General features: G+C 36.8%; 1 non-coding gene across 1 annotated transcript; it reads left to right on the plus strand.

Annotated features, from left to right (window-relative positions):
* Window positions 1-9889: 9889 nt before the first annotated feature.
* Window positions 9890-9996, plus strand: LOC113000822 (small nucleolar RNA R71). Its single transcript, XR_003266143.1, has one exon. It is a non-coding gene; the product is annotated as a small nucleolar RNA R71 (small nucleolar RNA).
* Window positions 9997-11072: the final 1076 nt, after the last annotated feature.

Consider the following 11072-nt stretch of genomic DNA (forward strand, 5'->3'; position numbering starts at 1 on the left):
CAATAACCAATGTTACCGAATGAATGTTAACATCGATTTTTCAACAACTGATGTTAATGTCAGTAAATTAACATCAATTTTTCGGAAAACCGATGTTAAGGAATACATATTATTTACAATTATGCCACCGCGTTTAACTTAACATCGATTTTGTTAAAAATTGATGTTAATACGATGATGTTAAATCTACATTTTATAGTAGATTGAGTAATAATGCTTTGCTTGGTGATGCTTTATGGATCTTCTCTTATAATCAAGCCAACAACACACCGTTTTTTGTAATCAACAATAATACGAATACTAATAACATATTAATGTATATAAATTTTTGGCTTAATTATTGTTTGTTATTCAATTTGGGGTCATGTTTTTTTAAGTTCACGAGTGTGGATCAAACATAGAATAATAGTGTGATAATGAGCCGTTTTAGTGGGTAGAATTTGGTTTTTAGTTTTTCAAAATTTATTACAAATGGTCAATTTATTATTTTTTATTTGACACACACTGATGAGAGATATTAAAAAAGATTATAAAATTCAAGACTAAAATAAAATAATTAAAATTCGGAGAACTAAAAAAATAGGACCCCAAATTAAATAAATTAAACAGTAATTAAGCTATAGTCTTTTATGCAATAATAGTAAATATATATCTAATTTTTGTTCTACACATAATCTTTAAAAGCTACATATAAATATTTTATAAAAAAGAAATTACAGAGAAGTAGTTTGTATACATGTTATTTAACGCCTCAACTTATCATCTATTAATATGTTAATTATTGGAGCTTGTGTAACAGCTTTTTTTCTAATAATAAAGATGCGTAGCAGCCTTTTTAAAATGATATTAATATATTAATTATTGGAGCTTGTGTTATCGCTTTTTTTCTAATAACAAAGATGCGTAGCAGCTTTTTTAAAATGATAAATGGAATGCAACTGTATATGGACAAGGTTGTCGACAAAGGCTGCTAAATAAGAATACACTATTCAAATGCAACTTCATATGGGCAAGGTCATTGACAAAGGCTACTAGATAAGAAAGCAATTTCATATCAGGGTGTTCACCGGGTCGGGTTTGATAAATTTCTTATTCAATTCAATCAAAATTTTATGGATTGAATTAGGTTAATTAAGTTTGAATATTTAAAAAATATTTTTTATTTTATAAAATAATTTATTTTTGTCTAAATTTTTGTAAATATATAATGATTAAAATAAATACATTAAAAAAATTAAATTACGATAATATTTAATTAATAAAATTAATGGTTTGGATGCTAATAGGATATTTATATTTTATATAGAAATAAAGAATTAAATTAGTATGAAAAAATATAAATAAAATAAAGATTGAGGAAAACAACAATTAAAAAAGAAAAAATGATGAGTGACTTAATTAATAATTTAATAAATTATATGAGTTAAAAATTAATGTATTTTTTATTTAATAATTAATTTATACATAATAATAAATTTAATTATATGATATGGTTGAATTGAGTTCAACTCTTATTAAATTTGTTTATGATTGAGTTTTAATTAGGATGAATGAATTTAATATGAACACTTACAAAATTCAACTTAATATTATTGGATTGGATTGAATGTAGATCCAATCTTATAAATATAGGCATCCACAAAGGCTACTAATTAAGAATACACTTTTTAAAAAGAATGCAATTTCATATAGGCAAGAAGATCAACAAAGACGACTATATATGAATGCACTATTTAAAAAAGAATGCAACTTCATATGGGCAAGGTCATTGACAAAGGCTACTAAATAAGGGATGATCCACGGGTGAAGCAGTTATTTTAAACCGTTGGATGTCAATTAAAATAAACAAACGGTGGGATTATGAACTGGTTAACAGTAACTCGGTTTACTTATAATATTTAATAAAAATGTATTTTGTATTGAATATTCGTTTTTAACCCCGCCTCACGAAGGGCATGCGATGTCTCCGTCCCCTTGATGTCAGATTCGCGGTTCGAAGGCCATGCCTCTCGGAGGCTTCTGGCAATGAGCTCGTGCTTTTCCTGCCGCAAACTAGTTGGTTCGAAATCGGCTCATTGATCGAGGCTGTACCCGAATCAAATAAACATGAAAATGCAGTAACTAGGAAGTGATCCTAGGTCGTTTCCCAACGAGCAGTGACAAGCCAAATGTTCATAATATACTTGCAGTAACAGTAACAGTAACGATGGGGGGGGGTTTGGTTGTTTGGTAATTAAAGAGCAGAACAAATAAAATGGAATACGAAACTACTAATACTAAAAACGGGTTGTTTCCTCTGATTCAGAAGCCACTCTCTTATCCTGGGTTATGGAGAATTCGTCCCTAACAGTCAACCACTTAATTCAACCCTAATTCAATTTACTAAGCGAAAATCAACTTAGGGTTTTCAATACGTGATTAGGCACCACATACACCAGTTAGCCCTTCGTCCATTAAGCATGAACGCAAGTTAGGCTCAGAGGCAATTAATCGAACACGAAGTGTGCACTGATTAATATTCACGAAATTGGGATAACTGGTGAAGGGAAAACTGCCAGGAAACCACATTGCAAGCGAAACCTCAAAGAGAGTTGGGCTTTGTCCTCAAAAGGAACAACACCAGAAAATCTAGCCTTCCATTAATCAATAGAGAAGGAAATTATAGATTGAAGAACGAAATTTTATTGCTAAAATGAAAAGTCAAAACTGGAATTGCAAAACAAAAAAGTGTCTAAGAAAAGCCTAAAACTAAAAACGAAAATAGGAGAGAGAAGAAGAGAGAGAGAGAGAGAGAGACTAAAACTAAAAACGAATAAATCGAAGAGCCCTCTAAACTAGAACCTTGGTGCTGTTATATAGTTTTTCAGTCCCAAAGCTTACAAATCTGTTTTAAATCCAGGCCCATAAATAAATTAAATTCAAATCTAGATAAGATAAGATAAGATCTAGATTAAATAATATCTAGATGAGAAATTCAAATCTAGATAAGATAAGATAAGATCTAGATTAAATAATATCTAGATGAGAAATTCAAATCTAGATAAGATAAGATAAGATCTAGATTAAATAATATCTAGATGAGAAATTCAAATCTAGATAAGATAAGATCTAGATTAAATAATATCTAGATGAGATCAAATCTAAATAATATCTAGATAAGATAAAGATAAGATAAGATCTAATTTTGTAGAATAAAATAGTCTGCCCTCTTCAAGTCCAAGCTCAATTCTGGATTCAAGCCCAATGCTTCATTAATTCCTGAAATTAGATTAAAAACATCAAATTAGCTGAATGGGCCCAAATAATAAAACTGCCTAATAAATTTGACAATTAAGACTAATCAGTATTTAAAATGGGGCAAAAAGGGTTAAGAAATAGGAGAAAATGATGGCACATCAAAACCCCCCATACTTAGCCTTTTGCACTCCTGGGCAAAATGAAACAAAGAACAAAATCCAAGGATATCAGAGGGAGACAAACAAAAACATTCACATATTTCTCAATGAACATCAAGGAATAAAAGGAATGGGTAACATCTAACATAAGGAGATCCAAAAAGTCAAGAAATTCATGAAAATCATCCAAGCAACCCAATCATGGCAAAATAGTTAATCAGCTCAAGAATGAAAAGTGATAAAGCCTCACAAGATATACACTCTATCTCTCAAGTGTCTAGGCTACTATTTACCCTCAAAGCACCCATGAAAGCAAACACCACATAAACTTGGCAAGATTCTAAAATTGACAATCAACCCATAAACACAAGCACATGAGGATCAAAAGGTCTTTTAAGGTTGTAATGGGGCCAAGGACAAGGTATGGAGAAATATGGAATAAGTGGCTAAATCCCAAAGGAATAGAGGAGCAAAGGGGAATAAGTGCATATTAAGAAAAAAAAATAAGAAAATAAAAAGAAGTAAGGATAAAAATTAAACATGAAGAGTAGAACCAAGAGTTTCATCATTCTTGTGCCATTTAAGATCTTATTCACTCAACTTTATTGCTTTTTTTTTTTTTTCTTTCCGAATTTTTTTTTTTCGAATTTTTTTTTTTTTTTTTTAGCCTTTGAGAAACAACATTTCATTCAGCATGTCCAACATTTAACCAATATACAATGTACATCAAGTATGGCCCAAAATACATCATGAAGCATAGCCAACAAAACAAGTTGTCCAATGAAACAAAAACCCCCCACACTTATTCCCAAAACAATTCCAAAGCTCCAAAATTTCTTAAGGATATGGTAATATCATGGTTTTTCACTTAAGGCTTGTAGTGAGCTTCAAAACAAGGAAAGGGAAACAAGGCTCAAAAGGGCTATCAAAGGAATTAATTCAAGGTAAGTCCATTTGGCTAGAAGCTTATAAGAACAAAATTGCCTTAATCATTTCCAAATATGCATGTGAATTAGGACGCATCAACAAGAATCAAGCCAAGGCTATTGTGCAAGCAATCAATGGGGCAAAACACACCAAATGATTATAATGATGGATGGCTCAAATTCTCACAAAGGTAAAATCATCACTTTCAAATTGAGCTTTCAAAACTATCATGACATGTAGAGAAGAATCAAGGATTTCAAGTCACAAAATGTCAAGAACTTATATTTTCAAAACAATTACCCATTTCTTGAACATATCCTATAATTCAAAGAAAAACATGCAAAGTCGTACGTGCACACAAAATTGACCCAAAATATTAAACTGAAAATCCGACGAAACTAACAACATTAACAAATTAACACAACTAACAAATTAACAAAACCAACAAAACTAGCAAAACCAAAGAACACTCCCCCCCATACTTAAACAACACATTGTCCTCAATGTAGCACAATTAAAAGATTAAAAACAATTAAATCATCAAAGAGAATCAGACAAGTGTAATAAAAGCAAAGAAGGAGATAGGAAAAGAAAAACTCCCTAAGTCATGGTGGAGGAAGAGTAGGGTGGAGTAAGGAAGTCTCTTCCACCACTACGTCCACTAAAGAAGGGTTCGTGAGGAATGGCTTAAGTCGATGTCCGTTGACCTTGAAGCTCTTGTTTGTGGAGTCGCTTTTGATCTCAACTGTACCATAAGGAAAAACATTAGTAACAACAAAAGGACCAATCCACTTAGACCTCAACTTACCACTCATGAGTCCAAGCCTAGAATTATACAATAACACTTTTTGCCCAACCATGAAGTCTTTTTTAACTATCATGCTATCATGGAACTTCTTGGTCTTTTCTTTGTAGAACTTGGCATTCTCGTAGGCTTCTAGGCGGATTTCATCTAACTCACTCAGTTGCAACTTCCTTTCCTCGCCAGCTTGATCCATAGAGAAGTTGCAAGTCTTCACTGCCCAGTATGCTTTGTGCTCAATTTCCACTGGAAGATGACATGCCTTTCCAAAGACAACCCGATAAGGAGACATTCCTATGGGTGCTTTGTAGGCAGTCCGATGTGCCCAGAGAGCATCATCAAGCCTGGTACTCCAATCTTTCCTGCTTGGCTGCACAATCTTCTCTAGAATTCTCTTGATTTCCCTGTTAGAAATTTTTGCCTGTCCATTAGTCTGGGGGTGGTATGGTGTGGATACCCTGTGTACCACCCCGTACTTTTTAAGCAGGGCATGCATTGTCCTGTTGCAAAAGTGGGTTCCTTGATCACTAACAATTGCTTTAGGTACTCCAAACCTGCAAAACAGATTAGACCTGACAAAGTCTGCGACAACTTTAGCATCATTAGTTCTAGTGGGCTTGGCTTCCACCCATTTTGAAACATAATCAACTGCAAGGAGAATATAAACATAACCAAAAGAGACAGGAAAAGGACCCATGAAATCTATACCCCAGACATCAAACACCTCACAAAATAGCATAGGTTGCTGAGGCATTTGTTGTCGCCATGTAAGTGTATTTCCTGCTCTCTGACACTGCTCACAAGTGCTGCAGATCTTCCACGCATCTTTAAAGATGGTGGGCCAATAAAAACCACAATCAAGCACTTTGCGAGCTGTCCTTTGAACACCCAGATGACCTCCTGGTGCGGAAGAATGACAGAACTGCAGGACTGAGTCAGTCTCATGATCTGGAATGCACCGTCTAATGACCTGATCACTGCACAATTTCCACAAGTAGGGGTCATCCCAAATAAAATGCTTAGCATCACTTTTAATCTTATCTTTTTGGGCCTTAGATGCTAAGGGAGGAAAAACAGAGGCAACTAAATAATTGACAATGTTAGCAAACCAGGGAGTAGAAAGAGAGTCAGAAATACTATACAATATATAAAAATGATCATCCGGGAAATCATCTCGAATAGGTGAATCTGCATCAGAGACACGTTCGATCCGGCTCAAATGATCAGCAACTAGATTTTGTGCTCCGCTCCTATCACGGATCTCCAAGTCAAACTCTTGGAGCCAGAGCATCCATCGGATCAACCTAGGCTTAGAATCAGCCTTCTTCAACAAGTACTTTAGAGCTGCATGGTCAGTATAAACAATAATGCGAGTACCAAGCAAATAAGATCGAAATTTTTCAAGAGCAAAAACTATGGTTAGAAGCTCTTTCTCAGTAGTAGTATAATTTGCTTGGGCAGCATCTAAAGTCCTAGAAGCATAATATATCACCCTGGGCAATTTATCAATTTTCTGAGCAAGGACAGCCCCCAATGCATAATTTGATGCATCACACATAAGCTCAAAAGGGGCTGTCCAATCGGGTGCCTGGATGATGGGGGTGGTAGTCAACGCTCTTTTGAGGCAATCAAAAGCCTCTTTGCATCTGTCATTAAAGTCAAACTCCACCTCCTTTTGCAACAAGTTGGACAGTGGAAGGGCTACTTTGCTAAAATCCCTTATAAAGCGCCTATAGAATCCTGCATGACCAAGAAAAGATCGCACCTCTCGCACACAAGAGGGGTAAGGCAATTGTGAAATAATAGAAATTTTTGCAGGATCTACTTCAATGCCCTTATTGGAAATAATGTGGCCTAAAACTATACCTTTCTCAACCATAAAATGACATTTTTCAAAATTTAGAACAAGGTTAGTTTCAATGCATCTATTCAAAACTTTTTCCAAACTATTCAAACAACCATCAAAAGAGGATCCATATACAGTGAAATCATCCATAAACACCTCTATGCAATTTTCTAAAAAATCACTGAAAATACTAATCATGCACCGCTGGAAGGTACCAGGGGCATTGCACAGGCCGAAAGGCATCCTCCTATAAGCAAAAGTGCCGAAGGGGCAGGTGAATGTGGTCTTTTCCTGATCCTCAGGAGCAATAGTAATTTGCATATAACCAGAAAAACCATCAAGGAAACAGTAGTGGGATTTACCTGCCAGGCGTTCAAGCATCTGGTCAATGAATGGCAGGGGAAAATGGTCCTTTTTGGTAACCTGGTTCAGCCTCCTATAGTCAATGCAGACTCTCCAACTGTTCTGCACCCGAGTAGGAATCAGCTCCCCATTCTCATTTCTGATCACTGTGAGGCCAGTCTTTTTCGGGACTACCTGGACGGGACTCACCCATTGGCTGTCGGAGATAGGATAAATGATTCCAGCTTGCAAAAGCTTGGTTATCTCCTTCTTCACTACATCAAGAATCACCGGGTTGAGTCTTCTCTGTGGCTGTCTTACTGGTTTAGCTCCATCCTCTAAATTTATTCGATGCATACATGTGGATGGGCTAATACTAGGAATGTCCGCCAGGGTCCAGCCTATAGCCTTCTTATGCTTCTTGAGAACTGACAACAACTTCTCCTCTTGCTCATCAGCAAGGGAGGCAGATATAATCACTGGAAAACTCTTGCTATCATCCAAGTAAGCGTATTTTAAATTTGATGGCAGAGGCTTCAATTCTGGTGTGGTCGGCTGGACAGTGGTAGAAGGAGATGGTTTCTCAGCCTTGACCTCATAAAGAAAGTCAGAGGTATGTGTACTTCCTGAAACATGGTTAGTCCTATCTGACTCTATAAAATCAATCTCAAGAGGTAAAACACCACCACCAGGCATGCAATCAATATCACTCTCAGATTCACTCTCAGCATCAAATTCAGACATATGATCAAGTACAATTTCAGACTCAATGCATGAAGAGTGAGAGGCATGCAGATTAGAATAAAGATCAGTCATGTATTCATCAACAACATGGTCAATTATTTCAGCACGAAATACAGAAAGATCTTCAGATGGGTATTTCATAGCATCCAGAATATTAAAATGAACAGTTATATCACCAAACTCCATAGACAGTGTGCCTGCATAAACATCTATCTTAGTTCTAGCAGTTTTCATAAAGGGTCTGCCTAGAATGATGGGAACTGATCCTTGAGAAAATCCATCTTCCATATTCAAGATATAAAAATCAACAGGGAAAATCAGTTCACCAACTCTAACTAAGACATCTTCTATGAAACCAACAGGATAGGCAACACTTCTATTAGCTAAATGAATTACCACATCAGTTGACTGCAAGGGACCTAGAGATAGAGAATTAAAAATAGACAGAGGCATAACACTAACAGAAGCTCCTAAATCTAGCATGGCATTGTCAAACTTACTATTCCCTATGATACAAGGTATGCTGAATGTACCTGGATCTTTGCATTTTCAGGAATTTGAGGAACAGATTTACCAATCAATGCGGAGACATTTCTGCCCATGCTAATCCGTTCACTTCCTTTAAGCTTCCGCTTATTAGTGCACAGCTCCTTCAAGAATTTGGCATATCTTGGAATTTGCTTTATTGCATCCAACAGAGGTATGTTTACCTCTACCTTTCTAAACGTTTCCAAGATCTCTTTCTCTGCCTCTTCCATTTTTTTGTTGGAAACTGCTCTTGGAGGGAATGGAAGAGGGGGAATGTGCTGCTTTTGCAAATCAGAATTACCTGTGGAAGAAGATTCACCTGCACAGAAATTGTTAGGTAAATTTTTGTCATCACCTTTTTCTGGAATAGAGTGAAGTTTGGCAGGTTCATTTGCAGATGAGGAAGGTGCTACGGGTTGAGGTCCTTGACACTGCTTTCCTGACCTCAATGAAATGGCACTGACATTTTTGGGATTTTGGACATCTTGAGAAGGCAGCTTGTCAGAATTCTGGGACTGTTGTTGATTCAATTGAGTAGCTAATTGTCCCATCTGATTGGTTAAGCTCTGAATGGAGGCTCTGGTCTCTTGCTGAAACTGCATGTTCTGCATAGTCATTTGCCTCACAAGTTCTTCGAGGGAAGGTTGTGGAGGGGCCTCAACTGTTGGCTGTTTCTGGGGTTGTTGCTGTTGTTGGATTGGTGGAGGAATGTATGGTCTGCTTGGGCCAGCAGCATTTTGGAAGGAAGGAGCAGGCTGCTGTTGTTGCTGAGGGCTGGACCATCTGAGGTTAGGGTGATTCCTCCATCTAGGGTTGTATCTGTTGCTGGAAAGGTCATAATTGTTCTGCTGTGGTTGATTTTGCTGCTGAGGTTGAGGAGGTCTATTGTAAATATTTGCAGCATAAGCTTCAGGCTGCTCAATTGCTCCAGGTTGCTGCATGGAAGGGCAAAGGTCTGTATGGTGATCAGCAGAGGAGCACAAACCACAAACCCTTGCGACAGGTACAGATTTCTGATTCAAGGCCAGCTGGGTTACCAAGTTGACCAATGCATCCAGTTTGCCTTCAAGCTTCTTAGTTTCAGATGATGCAGATGGGTTTGTAGCTACCTCATGCACTCCTCTAATGACTATGGCATCATTTCTGGCACTAAACTGCTGGGAGTTGGAGGCCATCTTCTCAATTAAATTTCTGGCTTCAGCAGGAGTCATGTCTCCAAGGGCTCCACCACTGGCAGCATCTATCATACTTCTTTCCATATTACTGAGTCCTTCATAAAAATATTGGAGAAGAAGCTGTTCTGAAATCTGATGGTGGGGGCAACTGGCACATAGTTTCTTAAATCTCTCCTAGTACTCATACAGGCTCTCTCCACTGAGTTGTCTAATACCTGAGATATCCTTCCTGATGGCTGTGGTCCTGGAAGCAGGGAAAATTTTTTCTAAGAATACTCTCTTAAGGTCATCCCAGCTCGTGATGGACCTTGGAGCAAGGTAATACAGCCAGTCCTTTGCCACTCCCTCTAATGAATGAGGAAAAGCCTTCAGAAATATGTGATCCTCTTGAACATTTGGGGGTTTCATGGTGGAGCAGACAATGTGAAATTCTTTCAAATGTTTGTGCGGGTCTTCACCTGCAAGGCCATGGAACTTTGGAAGCAAATGAATCAGTCCAGTCTTAAGAACATATGGGACATCCTCATCAGGGTATTGGATGCACAAGCTTTCATAGGTGAAATCAGGTGCAGCCATTTCCCTTAGAGTCCTCTCACGAGGTGGAGGTTGTGCCATGTTCTCAGAATGTGCAAAATCAGAATGCTCAGAATCAGAATGCTCAAAATTATAATGCTCAAGATCAGGATGTTCAAAATCACCAATAACAGAATGCACAGATTCACCAGTTATGGAATGCTCAGAATGATCAAAAGGTATAAAATGATGCCTAACTAATCTATGAAATGTCCTATCTATCTCAGGATCAAAGGGTTGTAAGTCAGATGGATTGCCTCTAGTCATACACTACATTCAGCATGCACACAGCTAGTTGCCTTGTCATGTAAATAAAGGTGTAGGTTTGAACTACAACTACCCTCAAATGATATCCAAATGACTTGAAATTTTGTGAGCAACCTTATAAAATGATGAGAAGATAGCACAAAAATTTCAGACAAAAATTCAAAGTCTAACTATGAAAGCTAAAAATGGTAGGTTAAGAAAAATAAGTGAATAAAACTTGAAAAATAAAAAACTTTTGACAGAATCGGTTTTTTTGGACGATGGAGACCTCAGCCGGCCTATGGCCGGCTGCCACGGCGTAGGAAATTTTTTTCTACCCCAAATGCATATATAATAATTGCGATTCTGATAACCGGAGCAAAAGTTATGGCCGTTTGAAGTTTTGACAAACACAAAATTTGCTAGTTTTTTGGAACTTTCAAATCTGACCAAACTAAAGGCTCTAGCTATTTTTCCCACAAAATATGGATTAA

The sequence above is a fragment of the Glycine max genome, chromosome 20 (assembly GCF_000004515.6).
Source record: "Glycine max cultivar Williams 82 chromosome 20, Glycine_max_v4.0, whole genome shotgun sequence".
Taxonomy (NCBI): domain Eukaryota; kingdom Viridiplantae; phylum Streptophyta; class Magnoliopsida; order Fabales; family Fabaceae; genus Glycine; species Glycine max.